Below are 12184 nucleotides of genomic sequence, written 5' to 3' on the forward strand. Positions count from 1 at the left end.
GTTTCGAGATACGCTTTTATTTCTTTTTCAGTTGCAATATCACCACTGTTTGGAATGAAGACTCTATGCAAAAACTCCCCAAACGCCTCAGCCCGCTCTTTATCTGATCTAGCCCAGGTGTTATCATTATTTCTGATAGGGTGATTTGCGACCTGGGGGGCCCCCTTACTACTTTTTACACTGTTCCAGAGAGAATATTCGTTTCTGCCTTGAGGACTAAGGTTAGTCAGTTTATTCTGTAGGGTCTCATCTTCAATATCCTTAAGGTATTGTTTCAGCTCAGCAGCAGCTTTATTAAATGCCTTTTTGTCCTGGGAATGTTGACTGCAATGCCACACTCTTCTGAGTCGCCTTTTTTCCAGGATTTTTGTTTTAATGTCCATGGGCACATTCTTACTACCTCGTTCCAGTGTTGTAACCGGTGTACATTTCCATGCGGCTGTTTGTATTAGGTTTGTTATAGTTGTTGCATATTCCTCAATATCATCTTCCGTTTTAAGTTTCACTTTCAGTTTTAGGTTTTCATTAATGTTGTCCCTGAACGCGTCCCAGTCAGTTTTTTTGGTGTAGAGTCGCTGTTTTGTTGGTTTTTAAAAAAAAGTGGTACTTATAGTGGCTATTAATGGCGTGTGATCTGAGCTGCTGTCTAGGCAAGTGTCTACCTTTAGGTAACGGTTTGACAGCCCTTTATACACAAAGAAATCTAGAAGATCGGGTGTCTTATTCGGATCTGTAGGCCAGTACGAGGGTTTGCCTGCACTCAGTACATAAAGTTTGTTTTTGTCTATACTTTTTTTCATTTCTCGGCCTCTGGGTAAAGTTAGTCTAGATCCCCAGTGAATATTTTTCGCATTCCAATCACCTCCACATATGAATCTATGGCCAAGTGTTTTAAAATAACTTGTAAATGCTTCTTCTTTCAACGTATGTTTCGGTGGGCAGTATACGGCTGACATAGTTAGAGATCCCTGATTGTCATGCACCGTTATTGTAGTTGCTTGAATTGATTCTGTTTTGTATGCCGGTAGAATCTCATGCTTGATGTGCTTTTTTATAACTACAGCTGTGCCTGCATGAGCAGTTCCATCAGGGTGGAATGTTGAGTAAATGGTGTAATTTTTAAATTCAATTTTCTGACTTGATGTTAAGTGCGCCTCGGATATAAGAAGGACATCAATATTTTCAAGTTGCAATAAGGTTTGTACGTCATATTTATGTTTAATCAAGCCATTTGTGTTCCAAGTTGCTACTTTCAGAGGAGCCATGTTAATGGAAAAGTTTGTTGATTACTGTTGTTAGAAGGTTCATCATTGTTGACATTTGATCTAGTAATTTATCTAGCTTTAAAGCTTGTTGTGTGAGTAGAGTCTCTAAATTATTATCATAAGTTGGGGGGTGCATTTTCAGAGTATCTGCATAGGATTTTATTTCTATGGAGTTTTTGTTGGGGGGTCTAGATTTCTCAAACATTTGGTGTCTCTGTTGTCGTAATCCGGTGTTTTTATTGTCTGGCTGCCATTCATTGTTTGATTTATTTGTAGTTGTAGGAGGATTGATTGATCTTGTTGTTTTTTTGTTACCTGTTCTTCTAGATAGTATCTCTTTGTATACCTCACACCCTTTGTAATTTGCTGGATGCGCACCTTCACATAATGCGCAGGTCGCGGGGGTATTGCGGTCTTTTTTGGGACAATCTGATGTCTTATGGTCCTGTGCACATTTTACACAGCGGTATGGCCGCATGCAATAATTTTTTGAATGGCCATATTGTTGACACCTTTGGCATTGCGTCATTGTGTTTCTCTTATGAGGCTCTTCAATGACCACAATTTGGTTGTTGATAGATTTAATTGATTTAGCAGCATTGTTATTAGGGCCAGCCATTAGATTTATAAAAAATGTTGATGTTGGTATTTTTTCTGGGCCATGTTTGACATTGATAATTTCACCCTGTACTTTATTTCCAGTTTTTTCAACTTCTTCAATTATGGCACTATGAGGGGTTGAATGATGGAGTTTTTTAATAACTAGACGACAGCACCGTTGGTCTTTTCTGTTAAAAGTGTGACCTATTAGTCCATTTTCACGAACTATGGTAATAATTTTCTTGTAGGCTTCGATATCTGTGGAATTTATTCTTAATTGATTTTTATTTATGGATTTTAGGAAGAAATCGTCTCTATTGGCTACGGTATTAATAAGTTCAATTAATTTATTTATGTCTTCAATACCATATAATATAATGGGTGGAGGTTTGTTCGGGCGTTTCTCTTTGTTTTCAGGCTCATTATCTATCTGATCAATCTGTAGGCTGTTATACCTATTGTTAGTTTCAATTGCTTCAGGAGATGGGGTTTGTGACAACTTTTTTCGCTTGTTGCCTCTAGTTGTTGGTACACTTTGCCATTCCGGTGGGCGGGGTGTGCTATTGCTTGATGTTTGCATATTCTGTTCCTCTGTCAGGGGAGTAGCGTTAGTTGTTACTAGCTGATCTTCATTTCTAAGGGAAGGACTCCTTGGTCTATTCATAAATAAGCTAGGGTGAAAAGCTTGCTGGACATATCGTTTTCCAGTAGCATTCGCTATTATAGGTGGCTGGTTACTCATAACTACGCATTCGGCGCTTGTTTCATTTGGTGCGTGATTCCCAGCGTCCACTAAATTTCCAACATTTTCCGAGCTCATAGTAGAATTTTATTTATTATCACTATTGCAACACTTTTCCATATGTCAGATGACATATTTCAAATGTCAAAGACAAATAATTAAAATTATTAAAAAATATGAGGGTGGTTAAAGAAAAATTTGGAAATTTGATTGTCACTCTGGGTTTTTAGATAAAGTTTTCTGCTTTAATCACTATCACTTTTCTTTCACTAACAATGTCACATCGAAAACACTGACTAAATAATGTTTTTATCACTATTCTATAAAGGTTTGTACAGTTTTACACTTGTTTTCACTAAAATCTCCAACAGCACTTTCGCGCGTGTTGACAGTTGACAGTCGATCTTTTTCAGGCTCCTTTTTAATATAATTATTCGCCCCGAATAATGTATGTTGCCTTCTAAATTACTAAGTCAGCCACAATTAACGAGCAACTAAATAATACTATCTCAGCCACTCGTTATATAAAATTTATTTATTTAGCTTCTATTTTTTTAACTCAGTACGTTTAAAATGTAAGCAAGCAACATGCAGCAAGCATGGCTTCTGTCACGGCTCCGGTGCTGCGGGGCTCCGGCGGGCGGTCCCATGCGAGCTTATCGTCGCAGATGGTTTTCACGCTCACCGCCGCAGCTTCGGCTTGCTGGCCGCCTCGCCTCTCCACACTTACGCGGTTTTGAATTGCACTCTAGGGGTAGGACAGACAAGACTACGTGGAGTCGGTTTTGCAGCGATACGTTTTCGTCACATCATCCTCCGAGCCTTTTTCCCAAACTATGTTGGCGTCGGCTTCCAGTCTAACCGGATGCAGCTGAGTACCAGTGCTTTACAAGGAGCGACTGCCCTATCTGACCTCCTCAACCCAGTTACCCGGGCAACCGTTACGTGGGATACGTTTTCGTCACTAACTTCAATTTTTTGCTTTATTATCAAATTGCCCAACTGTCATGTAGCAATATAATAATGCCCGTGCAATGTGATAAATAATGAAGTTAAGATAGTTATTAATCACTTGGCCCGATAAAGCTAGACATTAGTCATAATGCTCGGGCATTATTAATAATGCCCGAATTAATCACATGGTCCATAACATATACATACTCTTTAAAATTGTAGAAGGAATTTTTATCAAATTATCATTTCTAAATAATAAAATTACAAAACCATTTTGTCGCTTACGACTTTTAGTTATAAGCTAGCGCGCGTATTGTTATCCTCGCCCCGCTCAGACGCTCCGACCCCTTTTGGCGCCTTAGATGCGCGTGCTGGTTATGGAATTATTGTTGACCAATTCGTCGCCTTAAGCGTAAGAGATAGCGCAATCTTAAAAAATCACATTAGTGAAACTTTAAAACCAACCATATCGAAAACATTATCATCAACACAATTGCACATAACCATCCATATGAATTAATCAGCTTATTTATAACAACGTGTGTGTATAATTGAGCGCGCGACCGACGCGAGCGATACGATACGCGCGCAGGATATTGACGCGGACAATCATTTCCGAACTACTATCTGTACATTGAATCTCTGTAATGTATTGTACTGTACATTGAGGATGTAGGTACTAATGTTATGAAGGGGTATTTGTTTGTTTTTACTATAGGGGAGGATAGTTATTCATTCTTTTAGGACTCAAGCGAGGCTGTTGTTTAAAAGATTATGCAGTATCTTGCGTGGTCAAGGTTTGAAAATAATAATTTGTCAAAGATTAATTGCTACGTGCCAAGTTTTTAATAGCCTGGAATTACTAAGCAAAAATGTTAAAACAATTTTTCAAATGCAACAAAGGTATGCTCATGCATTGCACTTACCATATGAATTTAAAATGAAAGCTCCCTCGTTATAAATAACCAACAATTTGATATCATTTCGGCTAATAATAAATCTTTTCAGTGACAGTGCTGCTTACAAAACTGTCACAATTCCAATATCGTATGGCAGCCAACTTATTATGACACCTTTGATATCTACATGAATTTTAATATCATTCGATAAAATGGCGCTACTGAACATTCAGACACTATTGATAAAAGAATTTGTTCGTAAAAGTGTCATTATGATATGATATTTATGGCTTCGGTGAAGATATAATTTTCATAGGCGGGACATCCTGAATACATCAAGTTTAACACATAAAGATACGGTCTTTAATGTGACTGACCTAACGTTCATATACCTCGATAAGTTTCCAACGATCAAGAAAGGATGGAAATACATACATATATTATGGCAGATGTCAACCATAATGTCCCACATCTCTTCTAACACCGGATTTTTAGGAACTGCCTTTTAAAAGTTTTGACCTTCAAAAAGCGCAGATTTTCAGCCTACTCTGAATAAATGACTTTCTTTTATCACCACCTCCAGTTCACGAAATTCCGTGTACTGTACAAATAAGAAAAAAAAACCAGCGTCCACCTCGGAATGGAGGCAAAAGGCACGACATACCCTTAAAGTGTACTTTACAACTTTTAATTACCTCGTCCGTCATTAAGTCGTCTCTGTACTTGCCTATGCGTAGGGTAGACACTCGCGTGCCTTTCGATGCGTCTGGTGCAGGTGCTGTCCGGACATGGCTGCTTCGGATCGTACCTGCACCGGATTGGGAGGGAGGCGACCCCACAGTGTCACCACTGCGAAGCCACGGAGGATACGGCAGAGCACACACTCCAGGTGTGCCCATCGTGGGCTGAACCCCGCCGCGCCCTGCTGGCAGTGGTCGGGAACGATCTCTCGCTTCCCAGCGTGATTGCTGCCATGCTGGGAGGTGAAGAGACATGGGAAGCGGTAGCCTCCTTCTGTGAAGACATCATGTCCCAGAAGGAAGCTGCGGAGCGCATGCGGGAGAACGATCCTCTCGCGGTGCCGCTCCGTAGACGAAGAAGGGGCAGAAGACGGCGAATACAACCTCCGTCCCCATCCGCCCTGGGGGGTGATCAGCGGGCGACAGGCGCGGGGGCGCCACCGCCTGCATCACAAGGATCAACCCCTGCGCTCCGGCCATTATAAGGATCCATCCCCACTAGGGGGAGGAATGAGGGGCCTGCCGTAAGGCGGGCAATCGCCGGTGGGGGACTGGATGCCATAGATTCCCAGACCCCCTCCACTCAGGCGAGGTCGGAGTGCCGCTGGGCCTTTTTAGTGGGTATACCGGGAACTTTTTACCGGGGAGTCCCACATACCCCTCTCCCGTCCCCCGACGGGAAGGGGATGCGTAATAGCATTTTTAGCCCAGCGACAACAAAAAAAAAAAAAAAAAAAGGGTTGACACTCGCCCAAGATACTCACGACCTAGGAATTTCGGGTCCTCAAGACTTACTTATCGTAGAGGTTTTAAAAAGTTATCACAGCATCAATTCAAAAAAATATGTTTTTTGATTAAACAAGTTTTTTATCAATTTATTAAGGAAGTACTCCTCGGACTCTATGGAGTACATAATGAAGTAGATAGGGAAAGTACATAAGCGAATAGGAGTGTAAGTTGGCTTATAGATACATGAAATGGCAGATTGGGGAGTAAATAAAGAAGTACATAGGGGAGTACATTATAATTGAATTATCTCCATCAATTCCTTAAAGCCTGAAGAAAAGGACAATGCCTAAAAACGTCCCCACCCACCAACAGACTTGAAAGTAGTGTCATTGGATGCGCCTCATTTAATAGATCATTTCTTATTATGGAGACATATTCCAAAAGTATGGGGTTTAGGAACTATAAGACAATTTAGTATCCTTAATAATCAATTAACTTCTATTTATTATTTCCGGTAGTTATTCTATCCTTACGAATAACTACCGGAGATATATCGTGAAAGACGGGACGGTTGACATATGTCGGGCATGTCACCATCCGGGTGAGTCTATCAGACATATTATATCTGGTTGTTCTCGTTTGGCTAATGGTGAATATTTGCACAGACATAACCAAGTGGCCAAGATCATCCACCAGCAGCTTGCTCTGCAATACAACCTTGTAGACCTTGAGGTACCGTACTACAAGTATGCGCCCGACCCAGTTCTCGAAAAGGACCATATCACGTTGTACTGGGATCGATCTATCATCACTGACAGGACTATTGTAGCCAATAAGCCTGATATTGTGGTGATAGATCGATTAGCGCGCCGCGCGATGATAGTCGATGTCGCCGTTCCGCATGACGAGAACCTTGTGAAAGCTGAGAAAGAGAAACAAATAAAGTATCTCGACTTAGCGCACGAGGTTGTCGCCATGTGGAGTGTCGACACGGCTGTTGTTGTGCCGATTGTCGTTACGGCCAATGGTTTAATAGCCAAGAGCCTCGACGAACACCTCAGGAGGCTCTCGTTGGGCGGCTGGATCAAGGGACTGATTCAGAAGGCAGTACTCCTTGATACGGCACGTATTGTGAGGAGGTTTCTGTCTCTGGGACCCTAACCACCGGTACCTTGGACCCTGTGCCCGATATCGGTGGCAACCTATTTTTTTATATTTTTAAATGTTTTTTATTTTTATATTTAATATTTAAAAATGTAAATGATATGTTCTAAATAAATAAATAATAGAAAAATTAACTTCAAGTTTGTTAACCAATTACTCAGAGTTGGGTGAACCGATTTTGATGTTTTTATTTTTATTTTAAAGAATCTATCTCAAAGTTAGTCTAATTTAATTTTCATCAAGATCTTTTAAGCAGTTTTTTAGTTATCCTCGGTTAAAATAATCGGTTTGAAGAGCCAGTGTAGTACTTCGTAAGGACACCTTAACCACCTCCAACAGAGTTCAACTAAGTGTCATTGGTTGCGCCTCATTTGATAGACCATTTCTTATTATGGAGACACATTCTAAAAGTATGGGGTTTAGGAACTATAAGACAATTTAGTATCCACAATTAACGTAACGTTAGGTTAGGTTAGTAGGTATACACCGTGACTTTTTAGTCGTCTTACAACGGCAGCCCACTTTATGTATCCAATGACTAGTAAACGTTCATATAAAAAAAAAATGAGATTTGAATAATTTAAAAATAAAAAATAATTTATTAAACCCTAAACATTTAGAGTATGTCGTCACAGTAAAAAAATATCTATCGGATAAGGCGCTTCTGATGGCACTAGGTTCAACTCTGTTGGAGTCAGTAAAGGTCCATACAAAATCATTAAACCAATTATCATTCTAACCGGTGATAACTCAAAAGTTGCTAAAAAGATCCCGATGAAAATTATATCGGACTAACGTAACCTTCTTTGCATTAAAATAAAAATAATCAAAATCGGTCCACGCAATTCCGAGTAATTGGTTAACAAACTTGACGTTTATTGATTATTAAGGATATTAAAATGTCGTGTATTTCCAAAACCCCATACATTTGGAGTAAATAGTTTTGATAATCATGATCTATCGAAGGATGCGCTTCCGATGACACTAGTTTCAAGTCTGTTGGTGGGTGGGGACAGGGTCCATACAAAATCCGGCATTGTCCTTTCTAACGAAATGTAGATTTGACTTGTAAGAATTTTTGTTTGTGGCAACCCTGTGGACAGGTCAAATGTCCCTAATGGTGTCCAATTAACTAAGTCCGCTCTCTATTTACCAAGCCGCTGTAGAAAATATGTCATTAACTTAAATAAAAAACTTCGCTCTTTCATTTGTGATCATCAACTCATTTTTTTTCTTCCCCGTTTTTAGAAGGATGTACCTGTTGGTGTAATCTGGTGTAGCTGTTATGGACCATGTGATTAATTCGGGCATTATAAATAATGCCCGAGCATTATGAATAATGTCTAGCTTTATCGGGCCAAGTGATTAATAACTATCTTAACTTCATTATTTATCACATTGCACGGGCATTATTATATTGCTACATGACAGTTGGGCAATTTGATAATAAAGCTATATATTACGCGGTGCGAGGGCGGGGAGGGAAGTACGCATGGCGTGACACGCTTTGACCAATCAGAGACAGCCATTCTTAATTTTATTTTATGTTATATTTTTAATATGACTTTCCTTAACATTTATATGCAAAAAATAGTGGATTTTTAAGGCAGAAGTCCTTGTGAGGAGGCGCCCGGGTGCCAACACTGTGCGGACAGCCCCGAGGACACGGTGGACCACACAGTCCAGGAGTGCCCTGCGTGGGAAGAGCACCGCCGGGTCCTAGTCGAGGCTTTAGGCGGCGGCGACCTCTCGCGTCCGGCCCTGGTTCAGGCCATGGTCCGGGGCGAGAGGGAATGGGATGCCGTTGCCTCCTTCTGCGAAGCAGTCATGCTCGAGAAGGAGGCGGCGGAACGTCAGAGAGTTCGCACCTCTCATCCCAGCCGCCGCGCTGGACCAGGTAGACCACGGGCGCCGGGTGTCGCGAGATGACTCCCGGCCACCGTAGGCGTGGGTCTGTGGGCGGTGAGTTCGGGTGGCTCGGTCATGTCTATTTTTAGGCAACAGACCCGTGTCGGTGGGGCGCGTTGTTCCACGCGATCCTCAAAGAGATGTCAGCAACCCCAGCGGGGCCCATCAGGGCCAAGGTCTGCCGGGGCTAAGGGATTGTTCGAAAGACCGCGGCCCTGGTACATAAAAGGCCTACGACAGAACACGACGGTCAGTCAGTAAGAGTCTGACACCCTCACCGCTGCTAACCCACAGCGGGGGGTCATTTGATGAAAAAAGGCAGAAGTCCTTCATAATTAATCCAAATCATGAGGCTGATTATTTAAGTGGTTTAATATTTAGTTTATTTTAAGTTAAATGGCAATAACAATAAAAAAATTGAAATTAAATATGTTTGTATTACTTTTCCCAAAAGGTCACGGGCAATATGTATAGTGCCCGGTCAATTTGATTATTTGAATAATTATTATCAAATTGCGCTCTCATATTGGGCATTTTTCATAATGACCGGGCATTATGTATACTGCCCAATTTATCACTTGGTCTTATGGACCAAATATAATAGCTACTTTATTTCGAAATATATTAAGTTTTTTCATAAGGTATAAAAATCGTTCCTGTCTACCCAAAAAGCCGTTTCTTTGTAGTCCTAAAATACAAACGAAAATCATAATAAAGTTAACAACAAAGAAATAAATTAATTAAATCTATGGAATGTAAGTAGCTTCGCTTTATTCCCGATCGTAAACATAAACCGAGATTACTTAATACTATTTGTGCTTGATGTAAACAAACACCTAAACAGCCATACATCTTATTACTGCCCACTAAATTAAATAGGAGTACACTTGAGTGCAATGAATTTGGGTCAGTAGTAAAATCTTTATAACTACCAATACTATTGTCTTATCCTACTGCGTCATAAACTATTCAAAGTTGTGTTCTATTAATTCTTAATTCAGTATTATTAACAAATCAATTTTCATTCGTCGTCCCATGAGGCTTCGAATTCAATACGCTACGTGTACCGGGACGATTGCAACTATTGCAAGCGGGTCGGCGGTGCAGCTATATGCAAAGTATATATCTGTTCGTCTGTTCGTGATGTAATCTCGAACATGGTCGGAGATGTACTACTCGCGAGTAGATGCTGTTACGAAGATTGATATTGCAGTAATGTTATACTATGATTGAATCACCAATAGTATTCATAGCTGTATTGACATTGAAGAGATTGAGTACTCAGAAACAGGCTATACTGAGTACATAAATTTTGCCTTGTTTTTGATTCAGTGTAAATTAATGTCTCTGTCAAAGGATTCTTTATTTCCTATCAATGTTCGTTATCATCACGCCTACGTTCTCGCGATTCCTTTGACATATCTGTCAAAAGCAATTTAATATGATATTCGCGATAGGTCTGTACACGTACATGACAATTGAGCGGAACACCTGAGCGCCATTGTACATTGTTGTCCCGCTCACAATGCTGTGTTGTGTAATTGCTTTCTTTGATCAATTACAGATTGTACGCAGACGTCTTTCTTACGACGAATTGCTAATTTTCTTCGCGATTTCAATACCGGGCGTTTTCTTTTGAATTAGAATTTGTGACGCGATATAGTCTGTTCTGTATGAATTAATGTCAATTATATTGTTCCCTATTATTTGTCGAAGTGTGTAACAAATTCTTCAAGATTCATATTTTTAACTTTATCAGGTAATATGAATAAGTTTCCATTGTTCTTCGTAAGTTGTAAATATTAACTTGTAAGAAACGGTGTGGAAGTTTTAAAAGTTGATCAGTTTTCCTACAAGCGAGCTATTGCGAACATCTGCCTGGTGCGCGGAATTGCTGTTCTCTGCTGAAACTATTAGCAATTATTGTAGCTTTATCCAGATATGTGTTGAAGCTATTATGTTGATTTATGGTTGGGTTTGTGATGCACTCATATTTAGGAAATAGGTATATTAGTTGACAAACGCGAGATATAGTCCTGTACTTTTAAGGTTAACAAAAGAATCTAATTTTAGATCAGGAACGAATAAACTTACACAGTTATGAAATTATCGTCAAGATATGCGAGTCTAGTAAGACTCATCTGCCTGCGAAATTCAGTCTCTTCTAAAGGTTTCTTTGTCACTTGAGTCATGACATAATCCTAATTTCATTGTTACACATAAAAACTTTTCAGACATTGTCACACAGTACTTTATTTATTATCCAAGTTAGTCGTCCGCAGTTAGAATGATCCGCCACATTAACTACAAGCGAAGACTAATGCAGCCACGTGTTAGTCTGCTGCACTCGCTGCATCTAACGCGAACAATGAACTCTTTAAATTACTTTATAAGGCTTTATTGCACTTTGTCTCATTACTATGTTACTTCTGTACTGCTTTATAAGAAGTTTAGAAGAAGTGTGGAAAATGTTTTACTATTCGTCACATAGTTTGTATGAATGTACCGGTTTGGTTTAAATGTTAGAAAAAAATATCTCCTGAGGATGAGCGGTGAAAAGCGTGTCGGTATATGTATTATTGTCTCGCGAAATTAACACTAAATAATTTTTCTAATATACGCCTGATTTCATAATTCACCGGTTTGAATGAAAACAAGAGAATAGATTAGCGATTCTAGCATCAGGATAGGCGATTAATATCTAATACAATGCTCGACAATACATGCATATTTCACGTGGTATTATAAGTTAGTTAGAACCATCTGATTTATGTATATTTAATACCAGTTTATGGGTTACGTTCAATAAATTCAAAACCTCTGGATCAAAAGTGAACAGCGTCGCCGCAACTGTGTGCGGCATAACATTGCATATTCAAATTGCGGCGAGTGGCGTGCGGGGCTATTCGATAGCAACGCACAGACACTGCTGTAGTTAAATGCTATGCAACGCTGTGGCAATGAATCGAATATTTGATAGTACATGTACTGTTATTTTGACTTTTTGATTGGTTTGGATTGATGGAACGGTTTTTCATGTAGCCGACATTTTTTTATGGCGTCCTAGTTTCGCTGTCTTACTGCGTACTATTGTCAAAACAAATAACTGGCTGATCTGTTAATTCTTACCCAAAACAGATTTTAAAATACAACAAAACAGACGAACCAACACCCAATACAAAT

The 12184-nt window shown here is 39.8% G+C and overlaps 1 protein-coding gene across 1 annotated transcript in view; it reads left to right on the plus strand.

Moving 5' to 3' along the window:
- LOC124634970 (serine/threonine-protein kinase SMG1) overlaps positions 1–12184 on the plus strand; it is a 144550-nt gene that overhangs the window by 93011 nt on the left and 39355 nt on the right. The window lies entirely within an intron of this gene.

This window comes from Helicoverpa zea, chromosome 12 (assembly GCF_022581195.2).
Source record: "Helicoverpa zea isolate HzStark_Cry1AcR chromosome 12, ilHelZeax1.1, whole genome shotgun sequence".
In the NCBI taxonomy this organism is placed as follows: domain Eukaryota; kingdom Metazoa; phylum Arthropoda; class Insecta; order Lepidoptera; family Noctuidae; genus Helicoverpa; species Helicoverpa zea.